The sequence below is a fragment of the Amia ocellicauda genome, chromosome 20 (genome assembly GCF_036373705.1).
Source record: "Amia ocellicauda isolate fAmiCal2 chromosome 20, fAmiCal2.hap1, whole genome shotgun sequence".
NCBI classification, from domain to species: Eukaryota; Metazoa; Chordata; class Actinopteri; order Amiiformes; family Amiidae; genus Amia; species Amia ocellicauda.
In genome coordinates, this window is record NC_089869.1 from 403,845 (window position 1) to 418,420 (window position 14,576).

Here is a 14,576-nt window from a genome sequence, read left to right on the forward strand (position 1 = left end):
AGATCTCTACCACTGTAGGACCAATGCTCAGGTGACAAGGGTATCAAGTGGATGAACGAGGAATAAGTACCAATCAGACCAAGACCTCGGGATTACTAAGGCGCGGGAAACAGGAACGTCCGGATGGGATGATGTAGAAAGAAGTACCAATCATTATAGATAGATGAGTGAGTGAGTGAAAGAGAGAGAGAGACAGACACAAATGTCTGGTTGTTACAGTAATAGCCATCCTCTTCTACATAGAATGGGGAAAACCATTGGCAGCGAATCAAGCAACAACCTCCCGAGTGGAAGGTGAGATCTCTACCACTGTCGGACCAATGGTCAGGTGACAAGGGTTTCAAATGGTTGAACGATGAATAAGTACCAATCAGACTTAGACCTCGGGATAACTAAGGCACGGGAAACAGGAACGTCCGGATGGGACGATGTAGAAAGAGGTACCAATCTCTATAGATAGATGAGTGAGTGAGAGAGAGAGACAGACACAAATGTCTGGTTGTTACAATAATAGCCATCCTCTTCTACATAGAATGGGGAAAACCATTGGCCGCGAATCAAGCAACAACCTCCCTAGTGGAAGGTGAGATCTCTACCACTGTCGGACCAATGGTCAGGTGACAAGGGTTTCAAATGGTTGAACGATGAATAAGTACCAATCAGACTTAGACCTCAGGATTACTAAGGCGCGGGTATCAGGAACGTCCAGATGGGACGAAGTAGAAAGAAGTACCAATCATTATAAATAGATGACTGAGTTAGTGAGAGAGAGAGACAGACACAAATGTCTGGTTGTTGCAATAATAGCCATCCTCTTCTATATAGATCGGGGATAACCATTGTCCGCGAATCAAGCAACAACCTCCCGAGTGGCCGGTGAGATCGCTACCACTGGCGGACCAATGCTCAGGTGACAAGGGTTTCAAGTGGATGAAAGAGGAATAAGTTCCAATCATACCCAGACCTCGGGATAACTAAGGCACTGGAAACAGGAACGTCCGGATGGGACAATGTAGAAAGAGGTACCAATCTTTATAGATAGATGAGTGAGTGAGAGAGAGAGACAGACACAAATGTCTGGTTATTACAATAATAGCCATCCTCTTCTACATAGAATGGGGAAAACCATTGGCCGCGAATCAAGCAACAACCTCCCGAGTGGAAGGTGAGATATCTACCACTGTAGCACAAATGCTCAGGTGACAAGGGTTTCAAGTGGATGAACGAGGAATAAGTAACGATGAGACTTAGATCTCGGGATTACTAAGTCACAGGTTACAGTAACGTCCGGATGGGATGATGTAGAAAGAAGTACCAATCATTATAGATAGATGTGTGAGTGAGTGAAAGAGAGAGAGAGAGACAGACACAAATGTCTGGTTGTTACAATAATTCCCATCCTCTTCTATATTGAACGGAGAAAAAAATTGGCCACGAATCAAGCAGACACCTCCGAGTGGCAGGTGAGATCTCTACCACTGTAGGACCAATTCTCAGGTGATAGGTGTTTGAACCGGCTGAAGGAGGAATAAGTACCAATCAGAACTTTAACCCATAAAACATGAATGATGCAGCCAACACGAGCCAATGAGGCATAGACGAACCTCTGGATGGCACGATGCAGTCATCATCGTCTATGCAGAAGGAGGAAAAAGTACCAATCAGACCCAGACCTCAGGATTACAAAGGCGCGGGTATCAGGAACGTCCAGATGGGACGAAGTAGAAAGAAGTACCAATCATTATAAATAGATGACAGAGTAAGTGAGAGAGAGAGAGAGACAGACACAAATGTCTGGTTGTTGCAATGATTTGCCATCCTCTACTATATAGAACGAGGAAAACCATTGGCCGCGAATCAAGCAAAGGCCTCCCGAGTGGCAGGTGAGGTCTCTACGTCTGTAGGACCAATGCTCAGGTGACAAGGGTTTCGAGTAGTTGAACAAGGAATAAGTAACAATCATTATAGATAGATGAGTGAGTGAGTGACAGAGAGAGAGAGACAATTGTCTGGTTGTTACAATAATAGCTAACCTCTTCTATATAGAACGGAGAAAAAAATTGGCCACGAATCAAGCAGACACCTCCGAGTGGCAGGTGAGATCTCTACCACTGTAGGACCAATTCTCAGGTGATAAGTGTTTGAACCGGCTGAAGGAGGAATAAGTACCAATCAGAACTTTAACCCATAAAACATGAATGATGCAGCCAACACGAGCCAATGAGGCACAGACGAACCTCTGGATGGCACGATGCAGTCATCGTCGTCTATGCAGAAGGAGGAAAACGTACCAATCAGACCCAGACCTCAGGATTACTAAGGCGCGGGTATCAGGAACGTCCAGATGGGACGAAGTAGAAAGAAGTACCAATCATTATAAATAGATGACTGAGTTAGTGAGAGAGAGAGACAGACACAAATGTCTGGTTGTTACAATAATAGCCATCTTCTTCTATATAGATCGAGGATAACCATTGGCCGCGAATCAAGCAACAACCTCCCGAGTGGCAGGTGAGATCTCTAATACTGTCGGACCAATGGTCAGGTGACAAGGGTTTGAAATGGTTGAACGATGAATAAGTACCAATCAGACCAAGACCTCGGGATTACTAAGGCGCGGGAAACAGGAACGTCCGGATGGGATGATGTAGAAAGAAGTACCAATCATTATAGATAGATGAGTGAGTGAGTGAAAGAGAGAGAGAGAGACAGACACAAATGTCTGGTTGTTACAATAATTCCCATCCTCTTCTATATAGAACGGAGAAAAAAATTGGCCACGAATCAAGCAGACACCTCCGAGTGGCAGGTGAGATCTCTACCACTGTAGGACCAATTCTCAGGTGATAGGTGTTTGAACCGGGTGAAGGAGGAATAAGTACCAATCAGAACTTTAACCCATAAAACATGAATGATGCAGCCAACACGAGCCAATGAGGCACAGACGAACCTCTGGATGGCACGATGCAGTCATCATCGTCTATGCAGAAGGAGGAAAAAGTACCAATCAGACCCAGACCTCAGGATTACAAAGGCGCGGGTATCAGGAACGTCCAGATGGGACGAAGTAGAAAGAAGTACCAATCATTATAAATAGATGACAGAGTAAGTGAGAGAGATAGAGAGACAGACACAAATGTCTGGTTGTTACAATAATAGCCATCCTCTTCTATATAGATCGAGGATAACCATTGGCCGTGAATCAAGCAACAACCTCCCGAGTGGCAGGTGAGATCTCTACCACTGTCGGACCAATGGTCAGGTGACAAGGGTTTGAAATGGTTGAACGATGAATAAGTACCAATCAGACCAAGACCTCGGGATTACTAAGGCACTGGAAACAGGAACGTCCGGATGGGACGATGTAGAAAGAGGTACCAATCTTTATAGATAGATGAGTGAGTGAGAGAGAGAGACAGACACAAATGTCTGGTTGTTACAATAATAGCCATCCTCTTCTAAATAGAATGGGGAAAACCATGGGCCGCGAATCAAGCAACAACCTCCCGAGTGGAAGGTGAGATATCTACCACTGTAGCACAAATGCTCAGGTGACAAGGGTTTCAAGTGGATGAACGAGGAATAAGTACCGATGAGACTTAGATCTCGGGATTACTAAGTCACAGGTTACAGTAACGCCCGTATGGGACGATGTAATCATTGTCTTCTTGCAGAACGAGGAAAATGCATTGGCCGGGAATCGAACCCGGGCCTCCCGCGTGGCAGGCGAGAATTCTACCACTGAACAACCAATGCTCAGGTTAAGAAAATCTTAAGTGGTTGAATGGGAAAGAAGTACTAATCATTATAGATAATAGGATAGATGAGTGACTGAGTGAGACAGACACAAATGTCTGGTTGTTGCAATTATTTGCCATCCTCTACTATATAGAACGAGGAAAACCATTGGCCGCGAATCAAGTAAAGGCCTCCCGAGTGGCAGGTGAGGTCTCTACGTCTGTAGGACCAATGCTCAGGTGACAAGGGTTTCGAGTAGTTGAACAAGGAATAAGTAACAATCATTATAGATAGATGAGTGAGTGAGTGAGTGAAAGAGAGAGAGAGACAGACACAAATGTCTGTTTGTTACAATAATAGCCATCCTCTTCTACATAGAATGGGGAAAACCATTGGCCGCGAATCAAGCAAAACCTCCCTAGTGGAAGGTGAGATCTCTACCACTGTCGGACCAGTGGTCAGGTGACAAGGGTTTCAAATGGTTGAACGATGAATAAGTACCAATCAGACTTAGACCTCAGGATTACTAAGGCGCGGGTATCAGGAACGTCCAGATGGGACGAAGTAGAAAGAAGTACCAATCATTATAAATAGATGACTGAGTTAGTGAGAGAGAGAGACAGACACAAATGTCTGGTTGTTACAATAATAGCCATCCTCTTCTATATAGATCGGGGATAACCATTGTCCGCGAATCAAGCAACAACCTCCCGAGTGGCCGGTGAGATCGCTACCACTGGCGGACCAATGCTCAGGTGACAAGGGTTTCAAGTGGATGAAAGAGGAATAAGTTCCAATCATACCCAGACCTCGGGATAACTAAGGCACTGGAAACAGGAACGTCCGGATGGGACGATGTAGAAAGAGGTACCAATCTTTATAGATAGATGAGTGAGTGAGAGAGAGAGACAGACACAAATGTCTGGTTGTTACAATAATAGCCATCCTCTTCTACATAGAATGGGGAAAACCATTGGCCGCGAATCAAGCAACAACCTCCCGAGTGGAAGGTGAGATATCTACCACTGTAGCACAAATGCTCAGGTGACAAGGGTTTCAAGTGGATGAAAGAGGAATAAGTAACGATGAGACTTAGATCTCGGGATTACTAAGTCACAGGTTACAGTAACGTCCGGATGGGATGATGTAGAAAGAAGTACCAATCATTATAGATAGATGAGTGAGTGAGTGAAAGAGAGAGAGAGAGACAGACACAAATGTCTGGTTGTTACAATAATTCCCATCCTCTTCTATATAGAACGGAGAAAAAAATTGGCCACGAATCAAGCAGACACCTCCGAGTGGCAGGTGAGATCTCTACCACTGTAGGACCAATGCTCAGGTGACAAGTGTTTGAACCGGCTGAAGGAGGAATAAGTACCAATCAGAACTTTAACCCATAAAACATGAATGATGCAGCCAACACGAGCCAATGAGGCACAGACGAACCTCTGGATGTCACGATGCAGTCATCGTCGTCTATGCAGAAGGAGGAAAAAGTACCAATCAGACCCAGACCTCGGGATAACTAAGGCACGGGAAACAGGAACGTCCGGATGGGACGATGTAGAAAGAGGTACCAATCTTTTTAGATAGATGAGTGAGTGAGAGAGAGAGACAGACACAAATGTCTGGTTGTTGCAATTATTTGCCATCCTGTTCTATATAGAACGGGGAAAACCATTGGCCGCGAATCGAGCAATGAATTCCTGCGTGGCAGCTGAGATCTCTACCACTGTAGGACCAATGCTCAGGTGACAAGGGTATCAAGTGGATGAACGAGGAATAAGTACCAATCAGACCAAGACCTCGGGATTACTAAGGCGCGGGAAACAGGAACGTCCGGATGGGATGATGTAGAAAGAAGTACCAATCATTATAGATAGATGAGTGAGTGAGTGAAAGAGAGAGAGAGACAGACACAAATGTCTGGTTGTTACAATAATAGCCATCCTCTTCTACATAGAATGGGGAAAACCATTGGCCGCGAATCAAGCAACAACCTCCCGAATGGAAGGTGAGATCTCTACCACTGTCGGACCAATGGTCAGGTGACAAGGGTTTCAAATGCTTGAACGATGAATAAGTACCAATCAGACTTAGACCTCGGGATAACTAAGGCACGGGAAACAGGAACGTCCGGATGGGACGATGTAGAAAGAGGTACCAATCTCTATAGATAGATGAGTGAGTGAGAGAGAGAGACAGACACAAATGTCTGGTTGTTACAATAATAGCCATCCTCTTCTACATAGAATGGGGAAAACCATTGGCCGCGAATCAAGCAACAACCTCCCTAGTGGAAGGTGAGATCTCTACCACTGTCGGACCAATGGTCAGGTGACAAGGGTTTCAAATGGTTGAACGATGAATAAGTACCAATCAGACTTAGACCTCGGGATTACTAAGGCGCGGGTATCAGGAACGTCCAGATGGGACGAAGTAGAAAGAAGTACCAATCATTATAAATAGATGACTGAGTTAGTGAGAGAGAGAGACAGACACAAATGTCTGGTTGTTACAATAATAGCCATCCTCTTCTACAAAGAATGGGGAAAACCATTGGCCGCTAATGAAGCAACAACCTCCCGAGTGGCAGGTGAGATCTCTACCACTGTCGGACCAATGCTCAGGCGACAAGGGTTTCAAGTGGATGAACGAGGAATAAGTACCGATGAAACTTAGATCTCGGGATTACTAAGTCAGGGTTACAGTAACGCCCGTATGGGACGATGTAATCATTGTCTTCTTTGCAGAACGAGGAAAATGCATTGGCCGGGAATCGAACCCGGGCCTCCCGCGTGGCAGGCGAGAATTCTACCACTGAACAACCAATGCTCAGGTTATGAAAATCTTAAGTGGTTGAATGGGAAAGAAGTACTAATCATTAAAGATAATTGGATAGATGAGTGAGTGAGTGAGACAGACACAAATGTCTGGTTGTAGCAATTATTTGCCATCCTCTACTATATAGAACGGGGAAAACCATTGGCCGCGAATCAAGCAGACACCTCCCGAGTGGCAGGTGAGATCTCTACCACTGTAGGACCAATGCTCAGGTGACAAATGTTTGAACCGGCTGAAGGAGGAATAAGTACCAATCAGAACTTTAACCCATAAAACATGAATGATGCAGCCAACACGAGCCAATGAGGCACAGACGAACCTCTGGAAGGCACGATGCAGTCATCATCGTCTATGCAGAAGGAGGAAAAAGTACCAATCAGACCCAGACCTCGGGATAACTAAGGCACGGGAAACAGGAACGTCCGGATGGGACGATGTAGAAAGAGGTACCAATCTTTATAGATAGATGAGTGAGTGAGAGAGAGAGACAGACACAAATGTCTGGTTGTTGCAATTATTTGCCATCCTGTTCTATATAGAACGGGGAAAACCATTGGCCACGAATCGAGCAATGAATTCCTGCGTGGCAGCTGAGATCTCTACCACTGTAGGACCAATGCTCAGGTGACAAGGGTATCAAGTGGATGAACGAGGAATAAGTACCAATCAGACCAAGACCTCGGGATTACTAAGGCGCGGGAAACAGGAACGTCCGGATGGGACGATGTAGAAAGAGGTACCAATCTTTATAGATAGATGAGTGAGTGAGAGAGAGAGACAGACACAAATGTGTGGTTGTTACAATAATAGCCATCCTCTTCTATATAGATCGGGGATAACCATTGGCCGCGAATCAAGCAACAACCTCCCGAGTGGAAGGTGAGATATCTACCACTGTAGCACAAATGCTCAGGTGACAAGGGTTTCAAGTGGATGAACGAGGAATAAGTTCCAATCATACCCAGACCTCGGGATAACTAGGGCACGGGAAACAGGAACGTCTGGATGGGACGATGTAGAAAGAGGTACCAATCTTTACAGATAGATGAGTGAGTGAGAGAGAGAGAGAGACAGACACAAATGTCTGGTTGTTACAATAATAGCCATCCTCTTCTACATAGAATGGGGAAAACCATTGGCCGCGAATCAAGCAACAACCTCCCGAGTGGAAGGTGAGATCTCTACCACTGTTGGACCAATGGTCAGGGGACAAGGGTTTGAAATGGTTGAACGATGAATAAGTACCAATCAGACCATGACCTCGGGATTACTAAGGCGCAGGAAACAGGAACGTCCGGATGGGATGATGTAGAAAGAAGTACCAATCATTATAGATTGATGAGTGAGTGAGTGAAAGAGAGAGAGAGACAGACACAAATGTCTGGTTGTTACAATAATAGCCATCCTCTTCTACATAGAATGGGGAAAACCATTGGCCGCGAATGAAGCAACAACCTCCCGAGTGGCAGGTGAGATCTCTACCACTGTCGGACCAATGCTCAGGTGACAAGGGTTTCAAGTGGATGAACGAGGAATAAGTACCGATGAGACTTAGATCTCGGGATTACTAAGTCAGGGTTACAGTAACGCCCGTATGGGACGATGTAATCATTGTCTTCTTTGCAGAACGAGGAAAATGCATTGGCCGGGAATCGAACCCGGGCCTCCCGCGTGGCAGGCGAGAATTCTACCACTGAACAACCAATGCTAAGGTTATGAAAATTTTAAGTGGTTGAATGGGAAAGAAGTACTAATCATTATAGATTATAGGATAGATGAGTGAGTGAGTGAGACAGACACAAATGTCTGGTTGTTGCAATTATTTGCCATCCTCTACTATATAGAACGGGGAAAACCATTGGCCGCGAATCAAGCAGACACCTCCCGAGTGGCAGGTGAGATCTCTACCAATGTAGGACCAATGCTCAGGTGACAAGTGTTTGAACCGGCTGAAGGAGGAATAAGTACCATTCAGAACTTTAACCCATAAAACATGAATGATGCAGCCAACACGAGCCAATGAGGCACAGACGAACCTCTGGATGGCACGATGCAGTCATCGTCGTCTATGCAGAAGGAGGAAAAAGTACCAATCAGACCCAGACCTCGGGATAACTAAGGCACGGGAAACAGGAACGTCCGGATGGGACGATGTAGAAAGAGGTACCAATCTTTTTAGATAGATGAGTGAGTGAGAGAGAGAGACAGACACAAATGTCTGGTTGTTGCAATAATTTGCCATCCTGTTCTATATAGAACGGGGAAAACCATTGGCCGCGAATCGAGCAATGAATTCCTGCGTGGCAGCTGAGATCTCTACCACTGTAGGACCAATGCTCAGGTGACAAGGGTATCAAGTGGATGAACGAGGAATAAGTACCAATCAGACCAAGACCTCGGGATTACTAAGGCGCGGGAAACAGGAACGTCCGGATGGGATGATGTAGAAAGAAGTACCAATCTTAATAGATAGATGAGTGAGTGAGTGAAAGAGAGAGAGAGACAGACACAAATGTCTGGTTGTTACAGTAATAGCCATCCTCTTCTACATAGAATGGGGAAAACCATTGGCAGCGAATCAAGCAACAACCTCCCGAGTGGAAGGTGAGATCTCTACCACTGTCGGACCAATGGTCAGGTGACAAGGGTTTCAAATGGTTGAACGATGAATAAGTACCAATCAGACTTAGACCTCGGGATTACTAAGGCGCGGGTATCAGGAACGTCTAGATGGGACGAAGTAGAAAGAAGTACCAATCATTATAAATAGATGACTGAGTTAGTGAGAGAGAGAGACAGACACAAATGTCTGGTTGTTACAATAATAGCCATCCTCTTCTATATAGATCGGGGATAACCATTGTCCGCGAATCAAGCAACAACCTCCCGAGTGGCCGGTGAGATCGCTACCACTGGCGGACCAATGCTCAGGTGACAAGGGTTTCAAGAGGATGAAAGAGGAATAAGTTCCAATCATACCCAGACCTCGGGATAACTAAGGCACTGGAAACAGGAACGTCCGGATGGGACGATGTAGAAAGAGGTACCAATCTTTATACATAGATGAGTGAGTGAGAGAGAGAGACAGACACAAATGTCTGGTTGTTACAATAATAGCCATCCTCTTCTACATAGAATGGGGAAAACCATGGGCCGCGAATCAAGCAACAACCTCCCGAGTGGAAGGTGAGATATCTACCACTGTAGCACAAATGCTCAGGTGACAAGGGTTTCAAGTGGATGAACGAGGAATAAGTAACGATGAGACTTAGATCTCGGGATTACTAAGGCGCGGGAAACAGGAACGTCCGGATGGGATGATGTAGAAAGAAGTACCAATCATTATAGATAGATGAGTGAGTGAGTGAAAGAGAGAGAGAGACAGACACAAATGTCTGGTTGTTACAATAATAGCCATCCTCTTCTATATAGATCGAGGATAACCATTGGCCTCGAATCAAGCAACAACCTCCCGAGTGGATGGTGAGATCTCTACCACTGTAGCACAAATGCTCAGGTGACAAGGGTTTCAAGTGGATGAAAGAGGAATAAGTACCGATGAGACTTAGATCTCGGGATTACTAAGTCACGGGTTACAGTAACGTCCGGATGGGACGATGTAATCATTGTCGTCTTTGCAGAACGAGGAAAATGCATTGGCCGGGAATCGAACCCAGGCCTCCCGCGTGGCAGCCGAGAATTCTACCACTGAACAACCAATGCTCAGGTTATGAAAATCTTAAGTGGTTGAATGGGAAAGAAGTACTAATCATTAAAGATAATTGGATAGATGAGTGAGTGAGTGAGACAGACACAAATGTCTGGTTGTAGCAATTATTTGCCATCCTCTACTATATAGAACGGGGAAAACCATTGTCCGCGAATCAAGCAGACACCTCCCGAGTGGCAGGTGAGATCTCTACCACTGTAGGACCAATGCTCAGGTGACAAGTGTTTGAACCGGCTGAAGGAGGAATAAGTACCAATCAGAACTTTAACCCATAAAACATGAATGATGCAGCCAACACGAGCCAATGAGGCACAGACGAACCTCTGGATGGCACGATGCAGTCATCGTCGTCTATGCAGAAGGAGGAAAAAGTACCAATCAGACCCAGACCTCGGGATAACTAAGGCACGGGAAACAGGAACGTCCGGATGGGACGATGTAGAAAGAGGTACCAATCTTTTTAGATAGATGAGTGAGTGAGAGAGAGAGACAGAAACAAATGTCTGGTGGTTGCAATTATTTGCCATCCTGTTCTATATAGAACGGGGAAAACCATTGGCCGCGAATCGAGCAATGAAATCCTGCGTGGCAGCTGAGATCTCTACCACTGTAGGACCAATGCTCAGGTGACAAGGGTATCAAGTGGATGAACGAGGAATAAGTACCAATCAGACCAAGACCTCGGGATAACTAAGGCACGGGAAACAGGAACGTCCGGATGGGACGATGTAGAAAGAGGTACCAATCTCTATAGATAGATGAGTGAGTGAGAGAGAGAGACAGACACAAATGTCTGGTTGTTACAATAATAGCCATCCTCTTCTACATAGAATGGGGAAAACCATTGGCCGCGAATCAAGCAACAACCTCCCTAGTGGAAGGTGAGATCTCTACCACTGTCGGACCAATGGTCAGGTGACAAGGGTTTCAAATGGTTGAACGATGAATAAGTACCAATCAGACTTAGACCTCAGGATTACTAAGGCGCGGGTATCAGGAACGTCCAGATGGGACGAAGTAGAAAGAAGTACCAATCATTATAAATAGATGACTGAGTTAGTGAGAGAGAGAGACAGACACAAATGTCTGGTTTTTACAATAATAGTCATCCTCTTCTATATAGATCGGGGATAACCATTGTCCGCGAATCAAGCAACAACCTCCCGAGTGGCCGGTGAGATCGCTACCACTGGCGGACCAATGCTCAGGTGACAAGGGTTTCAAGAGGATGAAAGAGGAATAAGTTCCAATCATACCCAGACCTCGGGATAACTAAGGCACTGGAAACAGGAACGTCCGGATGGGACGATGTAGAAAGAGGTACCAATCTTTATAGATAGATGAGTGAGTGAGAGAGAGAGACAGACACAAATGTCTGGTTGTTACAATAATAGCCATCCTCTTCTACATAGAATGGGGAAAACCATTGGCCGCTAATCAAGCAACAACCTCCCGAGTGGAAGGTGAGATCTCTACCACTGTTGGACCAATGGTCAGGTGACAAGGGTTTGAAATGGTTGAACGATGAATAAGTACCAATCAGACCATGACCTCGGGATTACTAAGGCGCAGGAAACAGGAACGTCCGGATGGGATGATGTAGAAAGGAGTACCAATCATTATAGATTGATGAGTGAGTGAGTGAAAGAGAGAGAGAGACAGACACAAATGTCTGGTTGTTACAATAATAGCCATCCTCTTCTACATAGAATGGGGAAAACCATTGGCCGCGAATGAAGCAACAACCTCCCGAGTGGCAGGTGAGATCTCTACCACTGTCGGACCAATGCTCAGGTGACAAGGGTTTCAAGTGGATGAACGAGGAATAAGTACCGATGAGACTTAGATCTCGGGATTATTAAGTCAGGGTTACAGTAACGCCCGTATGGGACGATGTAATCATTGTCTTCTTTGCAGAACGAGGAAAATGCATTGGCCGGGAATCGAACCCGGGCCTCCCGCGTGGCAGGCGAGAATTCTACCACTGAACAACCAATGCTCAGGTTATAAAAAATCTTAAGTGGTTGAATGGGAAAGAAGTACTAATCATTAAAGATAATTGGATAGATGAGTGAGTGAGTGAGACAGACACAAATGTCTGGTTGTAGCAATTATTTGCCATCCTCTACTATATAGAACGGGGAAAACCATTGGCCGCGAATCAAGCAGACACCTCCCGAGTGGCAGGTGAGATCTCTACCACTGTAGGACCAATGCTCAGGTGACTAGTGTTTGAACCGGCTGAAGGAGGAATAAGTACCAATCAGAACTTTAACCCATAAAACATGAATGATGCAGCCAACACGAGCCAATGAGGCACAGACGAACCTCTGGATGGCACGATGCAGTCATCATCGTCTATGCAGAAGGAGGAAAAAGTACCAATCAGACCCAGACCTCGGGATAACTAAGGCACGGGAAACAGGAACGTCCGGATGGGACGATGTAGAAAGAGGTACCAATCTTTATAGATAGATGAGTGAGTGAGAGAGAGAGACAGACACAAATGTCTGGTTGTTACAATAATAGCCATCCTCTTCTACATAGAATGGGGAAAACCATTGGCCGCGAATCAAGCAACAACCTCCCGAGTGGAAGGTGAGATCTCTAACACTGTCGGACCAATGGTCAGGTGACAAGGGTTTCAAATGGTTGAATGATGAATAAGTATCAATCAGACTTAGACCTCGGGATAACTAAGGCACGGGAAACAGGAACGTCCGGATGGGACGATGTAGAAAGAGGTACCAATCTCTATAGATAGATGAGTGAGTGAGAGAGAGAGACAGACACAAATGTCTGGTTGTTACAATATAAGCCATCCTCTTCTACATAGAATGGGGAAAACCATTGGCCGCGAATGAAGCAACAACCTCCCGAGTGGCAGGTGAGATCTCTACCACTGTCGGACCAATGCTCAGGTGACAAAGGTTTCATGTGGATGAACGAGGAATAAGTTCCAATCATACCCAGACCTCGGGATAACTAGGGCGCAGGAAACAGGAACGTCCGGATGGGATGATGTAGAAAGAAGTACCAATCATTATAGATAGATGAATGAGTGAGTGAAAGAGAGAGAGAGACAGACACAAATGTCTGGTTGTTACAATAATAGCCATCCTCTTCTACATAGAATGGGGAAAACCATTGGCAGCGAATCAAGCAACAACCTCCCGAGTGGAAGGTGAGATATCTACCACTGTAGCACAAATACTCAGTTGACAAGGGTTTCAAGTGGATGAACGAGGAATAAGTACCGATGAGACTTAGATCTCGGGATTACTAAGTCACAGGTTACAGTAACGTTCGGATGGGACGATGTAATCATTGTCTTCTTTGCAGAACGAGGAGAATGCATTGGCCGGGAATCGAACACGGGACTCCCGCGTGGCAGGTGAGGTCTCTACGTCTGTAGGACCAATGCTCAGGTGACAAGGGTTTCGAGTAGTTGAACAAGGAATAAGTATCAATCATTATAGATAGATGACTGAGTGAATGACAGAGAGAGAGAGACAAATGTCTGGTTGTTACTATAATAGCTAACTTCTTCTATATAGAACGGAGAAAAAAATTGGCCGCGAATCAAGCAACAACCTCCCGAGTGGAAGGTGAGATATTTACCACTGTAGCACAAATGCTCAGGTGACAAGGGTTTCAAGTGGATGAACGAGGAATAAGTTCCAATCATACCCAGACCTCGGGATAACTAGGGCACGGGAAACAGGAACGTCTGGATGGGACGATGTAGAAAGAGGTACCAATCTTATCAGATAGATGAGTGAGTGAGAGAGAGAGAGAGACAGACACAATTGTCTGGTTGTTACAATAATAGCCATCCTCTTCTACATAGAATGGGGAAAACCATTGGCCGCGAATCAAGCAACAACCTCCCGAGTGGAAGGTGAGATCTCTACCACTGTTGGACCAATGGTCAGGTGACAAGGGTTTGAAATGGTTGAACGATGAATAAGTACCAATCAGACCATGACCTCGGGATTACTAAGGCGCAGGAAACAGGAACGTCCGGATGGGATGATGTAGAAAGAAGTACCAATCATTATAGATTGATGAGTGAGTGAGTGAGTGAAAGAGAGAGAGAGACAGACACAAGTGTCTGGTTGTTACAATAATAGCCATCCTCTTCTATATAGATCGAGGATAACCATTGGCCGCGAATCAAGCAACAACCTCCCGAGTGGCAGGTGAGATCTCTACTACTGTCGGACCAATGGTCAGGTGACAAGGGTTTGAAGTGGTTGAA

The 14,576-nt window shown here is 45.4% G+C and overlaps 5 non-coding genes across 5 annotated transcripts; all 5 read right to left on the minus strand.

Annotated features, from left to right (window-relative positions):
- Positions 1 to 3,685: 3,685 nt before the first annotated feature.
- Positions 3,686 to 3,756, minus strand: trnag-gcc (transfer RNA glycine (anticodon GCC)). Its single transcript has one exon. It is a non-coding gene; the product is annotated as a tRNA-Gly (tRNA).
- Positions 3,757 to 6,505: 2,749 nt separating this feature from the next.
- Positions 6,506 to 6,576, minus strand: trnag-gcc (transfer RNA glycine (anticodon GCC)). The gene has a single exon. It is a non-coding gene; the product is annotated as a tRNA-Gly (tRNA).
- Positions 6,577 to 8,222: 1,646 nt separating this feature from the next.
- Positions 8,223 to 8,293, minus strand: trnag-gcc (transfer RNA glycine (anticodon GCC)). The gene has a single exon. It is a non-coding gene; the product is annotated as a tRNA-Gly (tRNA).
- Positions 8,294 to 10,237: 1,944 nt separating this feature from the next.
- On the minus strand, positions 10,238 to 10,308 carry trnag-gcc (transfer RNA glycine (anticodon GCC)). The gene has a single exon. It is a non-coding gene; the product is annotated as a tRNA-Gly (tRNA).
- A 1,935-nt stretch (positions 10,309 to 12,243) lies between these two features.
- trnag-gcc (transfer RNA glycine (anticodon GCC)) lies at positions 12,244 to 12,314 on the minus strand. The gene has a single exon. It is a non-coding gene; the product is annotated as a tRNA-Gly (tRNA).
- Positions 12,315 to 14,576: the final 2,262 nt, after the last annotated feature.